The 15410-nt window shown below is 29.3% G+C and overlaps 1 long non-coding RNA gene across 1 annotated transcript; it reads left to right on the top strand.

Moving 5' to 3' along the window:
* The first annotated feature begins 4154 nt into the window (after window positions 1–4154).
* Window positions 4155–13961, top strand: LOC105853031 (uncharacterized). Its single transcript, XR_012162661.1, has 6 exons — window positions 4155–4614; window positions 12130–12267; window positions 12390–12657; window positions 12761–13052; window positions 13408–13555; window positions 13644–13961. It is a non-coding gene; the product is annotated as an uncharacterized lncRNA (long non-coding RNA).
* The last annotated feature ends 1449 nt before the right edge of the window (window positions 13962–15410 follow it).

The raw sequence follows: 15410 nt of genomic DNA, 5'->3' as shown, positions 1-15410 counted from the left end.
ATAATTACCTTTCAATTGGCCACTCAATTCTCAACCGTAAAATGTGAAATGTCAGGTCGCATTAGATTTTATTTTTAATTTATTTTCTTATTTTTTAATTGGTCATTCACTTCTGCATTTCTCATGTAATGGAAGTTTTATTTTTTTCTTAAAAAAAAAATATTTTATTTTTAATTTATTTTTCTTATTTTTTAATTGGCTATTAACTTCTCATGACGCATAGAAAAGTCAAGTTGTGGTGTATTGTATTTTATTTTTAATTTTTTAATTGACCATTAAATTCTCGTGGACAAAGATCGTGATGTAACAGATGTTTTATGCTTTTTTTACAAAAAAAACTTTTTATTTTTAATTCATTCCTTTTATTTTTTAATTGGCCATAATCACGTATTATTTCTATTAATAGAAACTTGATATTTTCTTAAAACTCTAGTTTGTTGACACGTGTCAAACTTGCCAGTTTATCATGTTTGCTTTATTATAATGTATAGATTTACAGGGATCTTAACCAAACAAAACACTTACGAGGACCAAAATAAAAAGGTTATAATGGCAAGGAACAAAGACATATTTAAACCTATAATTTATATAATGTAAAATATTATAATTTATAAACAATGATTGTCATCCAGCAACGCTTCATCGCTACCCAAATCATGAGAAAATCAGTTATGTAATTTAAACCTTACCGCAATCACTATTTAATGTGCAATAATTGTTCATTCGTCCAAATGTCTGATTGAATGCAAGTCACAATATTTATCATCCTTGCAATGTTTTTTTTTTTTTTCGATCATATCTGATATTAGACGTAAACTAATGGACTCAATATCACATATTGGTTCATTCTAGCATGGCCATGCATTTCCACTATCTCACATTATCAAGTGGCTCAAGACATAAGTTATGTTATGTTGGAGGGGAAAATGTTATCTACATCACTCACATGCCTCCACATGATTTATTACAGGTCCAATAGTTAACCACCTTTAAGATTGTCCTATTATAAACAACGTTTGATAATCTTAAAGCCTATAAGTATCTATGTAGGGATTGTAACGAATTCAAGTCAAATGACGATTCACTATGATCACATGAGAATTGCTAATGACTTTACACAATAATTATATAGCATTCTCATGGTTGGTCAATTCAGTATAATTATTACTCCTACTATTTATACCTTTGTGACAATTTGATATCTCATATCCTTGACTCATGAGATGCGATCATCAATCTACTCACTTAATAGTATGGATGTATTATTGTTGTCCTAATTAACAATAAAACTTTGACTATGGACACTTTAAAAATAATGTTCTAATGTACAATAGAGTCTCACGATCAAGTAACACTTGATGTTCTATTAACTAACTATCTATTTTAAGGACTTTATTAAATTATAAGTTTAAATGTGTCTTTGGTCCCTGCAAAAAAATAGTTGATAAACTGTCATAACACAGGGGCCCTATAAATACACACCAACACATTTTCTTTTATGATATATTAAAAATTAAAATATTTTATATCATTAAGTAATAAATTTATTTATTGATCATTTAATAATTAGTGTTATTTTATAATGAAAATATGAATAAAAATTAAAAGAAAGATTTAGGGGGATTTTGGAAAACTCTTCATTTTTTTAATGTTGATTTGACGTTACGGACCAAAGTCCATTGTCTCTGATTTTACAGGGACTAAATCCGAATAAAAAAACTTATAGGGACTATAATCAAAAAGTGGTATATTTTTAGGGACCAAATTATACGATTAATAATATAATAAATGATTTCTTGTACATATACCCAAAATTAGATATATGAATTAAATCCATGATACAAATAATAATCTATATAAAATAGATTGACACTAGGGCTTACACCAACAAGTCATGTGGTACTTGTAGCGTTGTTCTCTTTGAAGTGGAATGAATAGTCACAAGGAATGTAAGTTTGAATTGTGATCCATTTAAAATTTAGTTCATGCACATTAATTGATATTTTACTCAAGACTGAACTTGATAATCAAAAGTTGGTTAGTAATCTCTTAACTAACTAGAATGTTCTCGACATTTTATATGAAGTTAAGAAGTCATAAATAAAAATAATAATAGTGAGTTGTTATTTGTGTGTGCAAATAATTAAAGATAAGTGATAGAAATATCACACACAGAAAGTATATTGGTTCACCCAACTATGACTAGTCGAGTCCTCACAACCGTGAGATTTTCTCCATGTGCTTCAGAACCAGAATGTTCTCCCTCACACATTTTCTCTTGATCACTCACAATCTTTACCTTTCAATCTAAAAAAGATTTTTACTGTCACCTTTCAATCTAGAATGAATTTTTACAAACACACTCAATTTAACATAAAATATAGACTTGAGTTAATTTCAATGTGTATGATAAAAAGTGTTTGTGATTTAATGATTCTCAACTTTGTTTGAAATAAATAAAGACAGACTCAGTAAATGATGATCCACGCATATATTGAAGAGAATTGGAGTTTGCTTGAAGAGTTTTTGACTTGTGATTACTTGAACAAGTGTTGGTAGATTGCAAATTGAACTCTTGCATTTATCTTCCAATTGATCGTCAATTTATATATGATGAGAGACTTTAAATATTCAGTTTAAACTGAATACAACCATTAGACACATCAATCAAGTGTCATATATGTTTTAAAACAATTAAACACATGTTTGTATTAATGTCCAAAACGTTCTTGACAAACCCAAAAATTTTCTTGCTTTTGAGTCTGATGGAAAATATGAATAAGTGTGAGAGTGAGTTGTCAACTGTCAATTGGCACTGTTATGATCAGAAACATGCCTAACTTTATACAAAATAGTGCTAGTGCAGTGAACTTGTGTCATTTGTACTTTCTTCCAGCTAATCAATATGGAGATCAAAACTATAGATCAATTTGCATGTGTTTTTTGCAAGTGCACATTCACAATTTGACTTTCTTGAGGCTTGATTACTTTTCGGTAACCCATGTGCGAATTATTTCAATTTAGAACAAGATTTTAGTGATCCAAAAACTGATTCATTTGTCTTTTGTCTTTTATTTAAGACAACCATAATGAACTACAATGTTCTGCAATAATTTCGTCATCAATTTAGGTATCATTGAACATGTTTTGTTTTTTCAAGTAGACCTTCAAATTTTGACTTTTAATTGCTCATTAAATATTGGAAAACTCATGTGTGAAATGCCAATTGATTTACTGCATCTTGCCCTTTCAAAAAGATCCCTATTGTCAATTGTTCTTTAATTGACAACCAAAATATTCTGGTGAATGTTCTTCTATCGCTCTTTTAACAAATAACTTAATAAAAGACTCAATCTTGAAATGATTTCTTCTCCAAAGTTGATTCTTGTCATATTATTGAACTAATATGAATATTTTTGAGTGCAATAAACTTGTTTATCATGAGAACATTCTTTCATAAAAATTGAGAATGATGTCTTCTATATGAAAGGATAAATCTTTTGTTGGATCAATACTTCCTACAATTTTTCTTGGTGTTACACATGTTGTGTTTTGTCCTTCAAGTATCACTGAGAAACTTTAATATAAGTATGAATATATTGGACAGTTTTTTCATAAAGATGTTATCTTGAAGATGCAATAATCATTCTCTTGAATGATTGATATAGTTTATGATATATTTCTTTTGAGATTATTTTATAAAAATGTTCTTTGACTTCTTTATTTATTTTCATATATGTTTGAATTTATAATACATCCATTAGACATATTTTCTAAGGTATCAAATGATCATTTTGATCACTATTCTTATTTTTTGGTTCCTAACGTTCTGAACACTTGTTGCATTTGATTCTTGAGACAATTTTTGACTTGTTTGATTCTCATAAGTTCATAAACTTGTTTTGAAGATTACCTTCTAATATCTCCATGAAATAATATTTTTAAGTTACTTTAATTTTTTTTATAATTGAGTAGATATTTATGTATTTGTTGATGTGAATGATTTTTTATTTGTCCACTTATGTGATTCATTTTGCTTAAATAAAACCCGAGTGCAATCGTCATTAGATTATCATTAATAAAACTTAACATTTATTCATAATATTTATTGTCGTTAAAACATATATAAAAAAAAAAAATATTTAGATCAACACTCTTGGCTTCCCCTTTTGGAATAGTTGGTTCTAGATGTTTGTAAAAATGTCACTGAGAGTAGTTTTGCTTTGGAGAAGTTAAGTTCAAAGTGTCCCAATCTGAGGGATGTTAAGTTTGGTCAGTTTATAGGGATTTTCTTAACAATTGGGTCACAACTTGACGGAATTTCCCTTTGCCATTGGCTTCAATCCTTGTCTGTTAGTAGCTGCGTTGACCTTGATGACATGGGGTTAATTGAGATTGCCAGAGTGTTTTCACGGTTGGTGAGGTTTGAGCTTCAGGGCTGCAAGCTTGTTACTGAAAAAGCGTTAAGGACTATGATTTGCTTGCTTCGAAGGATTTGATTGATGTCAAATTTGCTAATTGCGTTAACCTTGATGCTTCTGCGACTCTCGAAGCTTCGAAACCCATTCGAGACCGGATTGAGCGGTTTCACTGGACTATGTGTGGAAGGTAGAGGTAAGAATATGTTGAATCTATTGTCTATTAGTTTATTTTATAGTTTAATTCATATTAACATTTTAAATATGTATTTTTTAATAGATTTACAAGTTAATGGTGTGTTTGTTTAACTTTAAATAAATTATTTTAGTTTAAAAAATTTAGATATTATTTTTTAAAGATTTATTTAAAAATAATTTTTTGATTTATGTTTATTAAAATTGGTCACAGAGGAGGAGAAAAACATCCCACAATGAAGGAGAAAATTCTGAATGAAACCTAATAGAGAAAAATCCTAGTAAAAATTGATAGAAGACAATTTCAGATTTTCCAAAAAAAGTAAGAGTAATTACATCATCTTCTCTCGTTAGTGGATTAAGTTATTTTTCACTTTTGTGTCATCTTTCTATCTCATCCATGGCACGAGACAAACATGAGAATCTACTATTTTCAGCCAAAAATATTTTTTTTTAACAAAATGATTTTTCTAGACACTATGAAACAACTGCATCCAATATATTAATGAAATTAAATATTTTTTATATTTAACATAACATCGTAAATAATTTAATTTTATATGACATCATATTTTAATTCCATTTTATTATTAGGAGTGATAATAAGTCTGGTTGAGTCGAACATTGGTTTAATAGACTAGGTCTACTTACAAAAATTAAATCTGACCTATGTCAAATGCTTTATTTAAGTTTGGGTCTACGTCTATTTTGTGTTAAGACATATAAAAAAATATTTTATCTATCTATTTATAGTACAATTATTTTATTTTAATATTACTATATATAAAAATAATAAAAATATAAAGAGTATTTTATTAAAGAGAGAAAATGAAGATTTTTTAATATATATGAGTCTTATAATTGTAGTCTGAACACATTCTAAACTAGTTTCCAAAATTTTGTGGAACTATCTATTTGACTCCATTCGTTTTTAAAGAAATCTACCACAAATGGAACATCGTGTCGCTGAAACACCATAATATCTCTGGGGGGGAAAGTGGATGGTGATGCTGCTCCAGAATCTGATCTTCGACTCTGCACTGTCCTATAAGACTGCCCACTATGATCACCTCTTTGAGACATGAGTCTTTTATGCCCCTGATAACCAAACATAGATCCACCAATACGATTCAGATAGTTACTGTAAGATCCTTCAATCATTTGTTTCTTCTGTGAATCTTGTCTATTACCTCCTTTTTCCTTCTATCGTTGCTCAATCTGAAAGGCCAAACTCAAAACCTCAGCAAAAGTAGAACAATTCGACCCAACCACATATCTAAATAAGTAATCCCTCAATCCTCTATTGAACCTTTTGACACACATCTCCTCAGTGATAGGGTAAGGAGCGTGTCTAGAGAGCTGTGTAAAACGAGCACTATACTCTGAAACTGTTATACCCTCTGTTTGCTCCAATCGCTCAAACTCATGAGCTAATCCATCTCTAACACTCTCCAGAAGAAAATGAGCCATGAACAACTGAGATAACTCTCTCCATGCTAACGAAGGTGACCCAATTTGTCTACGATGTGACACTATATCAAACCAATCACATGCCACACCTATTAGCTAAAATAATGTCAATTTCACTACTCTTACCTCAGAACAACCCAATGCTCTCCAAAGTCGCTCTAGACTATCAATAAATTATTGTGGGTCCTCAGTCGCACTAGACCCATAAAAAGTAGGGGGTTTAAGCTTCATGAAGTCTGGTAAAGTAACCTCAATACCCCTCATTGCAGCAGTCGTTTGATGCTTAACTTGTTGAACCTCTTGTTGCCTATTGGGATTTTCATGTCTTTGATCATCCTTTTGTTGTTGTCCGGCGACAACCCCAACAAGTTGTTGCACAACCTGTTGTAATCCCTACATACCAACAACAAACTCTTCCATTGCTAGATTTTCGCGCCTCCTCCTAGGTACCTCGACATCGGCATCCAAGCCACGTCCACCAACATTAGCTCTACGCCTATTTCGAGCACGAACTGAAACACGATCTCGTTGGCGAGCGCCTTGGGCTTGGGCAATTGACTCATCGGCAATTTCCCTTATGGTAGGATTCCTAGTCTTGGGTGGAATTGTCACATAATCAAAGAACATTGATAAAAAATTGAACAAGACGACAAGAAAATGTGGAAAGGTAGTGATGATGAATTTAAACAACGATTCAGACAACAGATGAGACTCTCATAAAGTGTTAATAGCCTCTTGCAAGTAAGTTGTGCTCAGGTACACAATTTACAGACAAGAATCAATTATCACCCTATGTTTACAGCTATTAGGACGTACGACCTAGCTCTAATAACAACTTTGTCACGACCCAAAAACTAAATATCATGATTAGCACACAAGCTATACTCCTAGCCTGGCAAGCCTATCAACTAAGTTAACCATTAAGCAACTAAATCGTTCTCACTCACCATTTCAAAAAAATATATATAAATTTTCTCGAAATTTAGACAGAATATCCTTTATAATTTCAACGTTTTCAAAATTTTATACTACATGTTTAAACTCTCAATTCAATCATAATCAAAATAGCATAATCTAAATATTCAGTACATCTCCCAAAAGACTTTCTAAAATCAAAATAGCTGCAAATTATATCATGACTCAATAGACTTTACAAAAAGAAAAGGTCCTCCATCAAAGAGGCCTACCAAAACAAATATGATCGAAACTTGAATCTACTAATAGCTTGCTACTCAGCTGCTTGCGAATCTAAAAAAAAATAAACAACATGAAGGGGTAAGTCACAAAGACTTAGTGAGGAGACAACAACCACCATCAACTAGAAGGAAAATACAAAAAAAACACGAATATTTGTTTTACAATCTGGTGGCAATTATGTTAAACAATATTACTTAAAAATCTAGATAATTCTCAATTAAAATATACACGTATAAAATTATTAAACTTATAATTTAGTCGTTTGGATAGAAATATTAAAAATCCAATTAATAACGAAGCGAAATCAAAATGAACAACCTTAAAATCATCATAAAAATCAAACAAATAAAAATATAATTTCTTGAGAACTAAGAGGCGACTTCATCTCATTGATATCCCTTTCCTCCTAAGGGTGGTCTTTCCCTTAGGAATGGTTCCATCTAACGGATAACCCTCTCCTTTCAATCCCACAACGCATTATCACGCATCAATTATGGAGCTTACATCTCGTTGTTAGCCCTCTCCCCCTATGGATGACATTTCTCACAGGGGCGACTTCATCTAACGGGTAACTCTCCCTAATCAAAATGAGGTAACTAGGTACACCCACCGTCGTTAACAATTTCATAATTATAACAACGATTTCCCAAAACACGTATTTAAAATCATCTCTCATTTCATCGTAATTCCTGGAAAACATATTCAATCGCATAACAATTCAATATTTAAATACTTTTGACTCGTACATAAATCAAACTAATAACATATTATATACCAAAGACCATTGAAATAAATAAATGACGAAATCGAGATGAATTTCAAAGGTTGTGTTCCCCAAATTTTTAAATAAATAATTTCTAAAATAATAATTATAGCATTATAAAAAAAATATATGTCGATGACCGTCGTCAACTCATAACTATGGAGAATCGCCTAAGTTTGTTCTCCAACAACTCTCAGAATAGCAGGCAGGACCTCATCTCAAAAATCTGTGTAAAAAATACTCTCAGACTTTAGAAAAATTATTCTAAAGTTTAGCTAACTCTAGGAAACCATAAAAATCATTTAAATCTACTCTAAGCACAAAATAAGATTTTTAACCAAAACTACATTTTTCTAGATATTCATACTAGCATTAGAGTTGTGTATTTACCTCAAAGAGTCTCAATAAACAACTCTCAAGAGATGGGTACACTTCTCCTTCCTTAGAGCACAAACCGTAACCCAAAATCCTAACCAAGAGAATTTGTAGGAGTATGAGAAATTATGCTCTTGGGGATATTAAATTCCTTCTAAGGGTTGAGGGTTTAAGTATTGTGAAGTGAGAAGAAGCAATGAGAAGGAAAGAAGAAAAAAAACAAAAAAAAAAATGGGGGAGGGGTTGTCTTGGCCGAGAGGGAGAGAAGAAAAAGGAGAAGAAGAGGGGAAAATGTGAGGTGGAAAAAAATGAGATGGATAGAAGTGATATAGAAAGAATTATATTATTTTTTTTTAAATGACACGGAGCGTGTCACTCTCTTCTGTATCTCACTACTTCTAGACTTGATATTTTGTTCAATGTATGTGTGCACAATTTATGTCTAACCCTTTAACTATTATTAAGAGAATTTTTAGGTATTTAAATGGTATTACTAATCTTGGTCTGCTTTTTAAGAAATCTCTTGAGTACAAATTAATAGGTTAGTGCGTTGCTAACTATGCTAGAGACAAAATTAAAAGAAAAAAAAAAAACCAATGAAAGTTGCAATTTGATCTATTGGTCAAGCAAAAGATAAATGAACAATTTCTCTATCAATTGTAGAAACATAATAGCAAGTTGTAGCACACAACTGCTATGGATTAAACATCAGCAAGAAAAATATAAAATTAATAAGAGACTATTTGTTTAACCAAAAATCTTATTTTACACTTTAGAGTAAAATATATAGAGATTAAATAATATTTTATAAGAGACTATGTTTATAAAGGTATTTTGGCCATCAAATTTGTGGACATTGACCATCAATAGACAAACATATTTAAAAGACTCATCGCTATTCAACTTTATAAAAATGAATTTGAATATTCAATTTATAAACGAATGATAACTTAAACTCTGTATTAGTTTGAGTCTCAACGAATAAACTGTTTTTTCCTCTTAAAAATGAGTTTATTATGCATTTGTTAAAATTAGTTTCTTTTTAGTTACATATATGTTATGTCTTTGACAAATTGAAATTTCTTTTGTCTCTGGTGGGCTGAATTTCAATCTATCTACTGAACAATTTGTTTTTGTATGTGGTAATGAGTATTCTAACACATGTAACACTGGTTTTGTGCGCATGCTAAATTTGTTAATGCACTTTCAAATGTGGAAAAATCAATCAAAACTTGGCAACAACATGTCGGTATCGTCGAATCACAAATATTGACTCCATATGTTGTAGGTGATAGAGTGATACTCCACGGCAGATGATAATATATTTTCAGCCGATACTGATAAGAGGGTGAAGGTCTTTGTCATAGTGTACATGGATATGGCTTTTGCGGCTACCACGTTGGAGCAACATTTTTTTTAATAATAAATATATAGATCTTAAATTTTTATATACTCATTCAATACTTTATCTTTTTTTAATCTTTTTTTATCACATTATTTTCGTAATTTCTCAAAATGTAACACTCTATAAGTGTTCAATGAATATTTTTCTTATTCAATTCAAGTATAAAAAAAGGATTAATTATAAAAATTAAAAGAAACATAGGATGGTTTCCATATTTTATTTCATTTAAATTAATGATATGTCACTATTTATTTAGGTTAAATTATTTTTTAATCTCTTAAAATTATTTTTAAATTTCACTTTTAATCTCTTAAGTTTGATTTTTTTATTTTATTTTGATTCTTTATATTATAAATGTTGAACACTTTATTTTTTTAAATTATTTTCATTTTATTTTAATCTCTTAAAGTATATACATTAAATAATTTATTCTCAGTTACAAATATTTTACACTTTAATCCTTTCTAATAATATTTAATATTCTGACTTAAAAGATCAAAATGTCTATATTTATAATTTATGAAATCAAAATAAAATAAACAAAATTAAGAGAATAAAATGAAACTTAAAAATAAATTAAAGAATTAAAAATATAATTTATCCTTTTATTTATTAGGACTAAGAATGGCATGTTAGATTATAGAAAAGTTTATTATATATATATATATATATATATATATATATATATATAACTTCTCTATAAGTCTTAATAAATAAATAAATATTATTAGAAGAGATAAATATAAATATTTTTATATAGCATAAAGTCTTCCTTTTAACTTAAAAGGATAAATCTTATCGTTCTAAATGTTATTGAGAAAAAAATAAATAAATAGATATCTACAATACACTATAAGAATTCTCAACGATACCAAAAATATAATTTTGTTCTTCATAAATTTAATCTTTGCAAAAATTTTAGGATCACAATTGTAACTTACTCTAACTTTCTTCACATAACCCAACTTCTTCAAATAACTCAACTTCTACAAATTTATGTCATTTTAAAATATTTATGGTTTACATACTGCAACACTTCAACATTTCTGCAAGGCAAAAAGAAGTAAATCGCAAATAGAACACCATAAAAAAGGGATTGCCACAATCTGTGATACAAGTCTGGTAAAGGTTTATCACTTCATCCTTTAAACTTATTCTAATTTTCAATTCTTCCTTCTATGAGTGTTGTTTCCTATAATTGCAACTAAACTTCTCTTTCGTTCAATTTCAATGATTGTTGTTTCTATTTGGAACTGCAAAATATATATAATATTAGTATTTAATATACTATATTCAAATGATGAAAGAAAGAGAATGGAAAAATCAGTGTCAGTTCACCGATACCGGTTTCCCACTAGAAACGTTAACTACACGTTTTCCTCTCACATCAATCACAAATTAACTCAATCATTATTCAACAAATTTTTTCTCAAATAAGATTCATAAATTTCCAAAATTAACATTGATGAGAGTAAATTCCAATAATCACAAACAATATTATTTTTAAACGGTGGCTTTGGTCTTCTCCAAGCCAGATTTGGTAGAGGCGCTAATGTTGGTTGCGGTTTCCTTAATGGTCTCAAGTGCTTTCTTTGTTGCTTATTCAAACTAACTTAATATATAATGTTGAATCGAAACCAAATACAAAAAAAAAAAAAAAGACAGATAACATTTATCAAATCACTATCAATCAATATCATTGTTTCTCGAATCTTCCAATGTCTTTCTTCAACTCTCACAACATTAACATACTGCTTCTCTTCTACCGCCGCGGGAAATAGAATTCCCTTTTTTATTTTATTTTATGATTAATAAATTCAAATTATATTGACAATGTGAAACCAATATTCTTCCTTATTCAAATTGCTCCTTCTAGGATGAGATATATCACATTAAGATTTTCTTTCAATCTTATTTAAGTGCTTTTATTCTTACTGCTTGGACTATGGTGTATTATTATTATTATTATTTTTGAAGGTCTGTTAGGTATTTTATTTTATTCATATAATATTATTGGTTAATATTTTGGTTTTTTTTTTTTGTATCTATTTTAAAAATATTATTTCTTAGTTCTTTAAATTATTCTTAGTAATCTGTCTCATTTCATATTCTTTTGCATTTTTTTTAGGTTTTTTGTTTGTACTTCTAAATGTTATTACAAACTGGAATTGCATTTTCAACTTCTTTATGTTTTCTTGGCTCTTTAAGTTTCAAATCTTTTGTATTTCATCTTCAGAGATATATTACAATCTGAAATAAATGATTAATTTTCAATTTATGTTAATAAAATTTGCATTGGTTCACAGACAAGAAATGCAACACCATTGAAGGACATTAACACCTCAAATGAAACTTGGAAAATAGCAGTTAGGGTAACAAATTACTTCACTGTTGTTAGTAAAAATGGGAATGTGCACGATGAAGTTATTTTGATGGATCAACAGGTCTACATTTTAACTTTTTATTTATGTTTGGTTAACAAATATCTTCATTCTATTGGTTAGTATCTCATTTTATAAATGATTTGTTATTAAAAGCCTGATCATATACATGTTGTTATTAAAAGGCGGATCAAATACATGTTGTTATACAACAACATGATTCGGTTAAATGGAGGGGCAAACTCAAAGAGAATCAAACATACATCATCCATAACTTTTCAGTTTTTCCAAGTACTTTCCAGTTCAAATATTGCCTCCATGAATTCAAAATTGTTTTCAATTCGGCTACTTTTGAAGAAGAGATTGATCTCCCTGAAATCCCACCGACTCAGTATCATTTTGTATCTTTTAGCACCATTTTGAATGGGAAGAACCCTCATAACAACTTAATTGGTAATACTATCAATTCTTTTTTTCTTTTTTTTAATTGAATAATATATATGTGTTTTTATATTTTTTCGTGTTTTAATAGATAACTTATCTTTTTTATTTATAGATATTATTGGGGTAGTGGATGAGGTCATTTCTTCAACTTCAACATCATCAACAACAAAAATTTGTGTCACCGTCAAAATCAAAGATATCAGATAACAACAATATTTACATTTAATTAATATAATATACAAAGCATGTTTCAAATGATATTATTCATTTGATCACCAGAAACATCATTACTTGCTCCCTATGGGAGGCTTATGGTACACAATTCCTCAATTCTGTTAATGCTCGCCCCAACTCTGGTCCCATCATTATAATCTTCCACCATGCACGGGTCAAGCCTCCATAAGGTATTATTAATTCAACACAAGTACTAATTATTTAATAAAATATTTCGTTTGTTACAATATACATAAATGTAGCTGTTAATTAATTACTTCTATATGGCAAGAAACAACGAACCCACAATCACTAATGCATGGAGTGGAACTAAACTTCTTATCTATGAAAACACACACCAAATCAAGGAATTCAGAAATCAATAAGTTGACCAACTCTTTACAAGTGTCTTCCAAATATTGCAGTTATGATTAGCCTGATTAGAGGTCAAGCGATTTTAATGATGTCGACCACTCACCTTCAGTTAACAGTTTTGTTTATAAGTATTTTTTTTTCTATTAAGTAGTCAATTTTCAATGAATGCAGGTAACCTGCAATAGATGATATCGATAACTACATTCAGGGCAGTCAACTACAAACTCAAATCACATATTTATCTCAGTACACTTCACAAGAGAAGTTTATGTACAATGCTCAAGCTAAAACTCTTCGCCAAATCAAGGCTATTGGACATGTAACTATAATTTCATAACACTATTTTTATGTAGATATATACATTATTTAATTGTTACAATTTTTTTAATTACAATATTTTTTTTTAGAAAATGAGTTGTGTCACTGTGGCAACTTTGTCAAAGGTTGTGCCAAACAAATTCAGTTGGTTTTATCTTGGTTGCACTAATTGCACAGTCAAAGCTAAAGAATGGATTACAAATTATCAATGTAAATGTGGTGTTCAAGTTGACGAACCAATTCCAAGGTACATCAAACTTTAATAGGTGGTGTTTTTTATATTTTAGAAGTATGTAATTTCATTTGTTCTTCATAATTCAAAATATAAGGTCCAATCAAAGTAAAACTAAATAGTTACAATTTTCTAACTTATATGCATATGGAATAAATTAGAAACAATTTGTATATTATTAAGGGTTAGTGTTACTATATGAAAGGTTTTCTCTTAACCGTTGTATAAGGATATGAATTTGTTCGCAAACTAAAAGCAAATAGCCCATAAGAGTAGTTCAATATTCAACCTTAATTTATCAGAATTTATAAATCAATATTAGAGTCCTTATATCAAATACTTATTGGTATCAATACTAACAACATAAAACAGCTACAAAATGATCATTGAAGTTTTCCACGATAATTGCTTTTGTAACTTCCTTATGTGGGACCAGGATTGTACTTCACTACTTGGAATTTCAGCATTTCAAATGAGGAAGAATATGATTGAGGCATGTATATAATACTTAGTCCAAGTAACTTGATAGTTTGGATATTTATTGTTTACCACATAATATGACATAACTCATTTACCTGAAACATGTTAAAGGCTGGTGATACTGACATAAGGATATATCCATTAGAACTTCAAGATATAATTGGGACCACTCTAGCTTTTCGTGTAAAACTACAATCATCTTCAAAACAATGTTATGTTAATAAGTCATGGAGTGATGCTGCACTTATTGCTGTAATTAAGGAACAATTTCAAATTAAAGAGGTATTCAAACCACATATTATCTTATTGTATATTCTAATTGTAATAAATTATATATATTAAAAATTGCACAACTTAAATTGATAGAAGTCCATTTTTAGAACAAATCTAACGGAGAACTGAGTCGTGAACTTCTTAGTCAAGAAATACTATCTGACATTGTAAGTATATCTACATCACTCTCTATAAGTGCATCATTTTGATAAATACATTCTGATTTCACAAATCTTTATGACAATTATCTAATTATTTCCTATAAATTTTATGAAATATGTAGCAATCATTATCAATGACCGGTGAAAACGATATTGAAAATGTTCAGTTAGCTACACCGGCTAAAAGGCCTCCAACTGATGACCAACAAGAAAATGCGGGTAACGATGCAATTGCAATTGCAAGTGCCCAACTATCATCATCAAAACCACTCAAGAAAATCAAATGTGAATAGGAACTATAATGAAATTATATGCTACATAGTTGATGATGACATCAATTATGTTAAAAACTATTATTATATGTTGTAATCCTAAGGTCTAATTATGTTTTGGTGTCATGAAGTCTGAATCATGGGATATATATTATCAAATCATGTCTTGTTGTAAACACTAAACACAAGTACACTTTTTGGTTCAATGTTATTGTTATAGGATTGGTGTTTAATTGATTAATGTCTTTAGGAACACTAATATGGAAAATATTGATATGTTGTCTTTTGAAAAAATATAAACTTAGTGATTATTCTTATATTTTTATATTTAAAAAATTATATATGACTAAAGAGCAAATTGATTACTATTTTAAATAATAGTATTTTTTTGTTGTTGCATAATACAACATAAGTTACACAATTAGGCTATAAAATAAC

The sequence above is a fragment of the Cicer arietinum genome, chromosome 4 (genome assembly GCF_000331145.2).
Source record: "Cicer arietinum cultivar CDC Frontier isolate Library 1 chromosome 4, Cicar.CDCFrontier_v2.0, whole genome shotgun sequence".
Taxonomy (NCBI): domain Eukaryota; kingdom Viridiplantae; phylum Streptophyta; class Magnoliopsida; order Fabales; family Fabaceae; genus Cicer; species Cicer arietinum.
The sequence above is the reverse complement of the archived record's forward strand: the minus strand, read 5'-3'. Positions and strand labels throughout refer to the sequence as shown.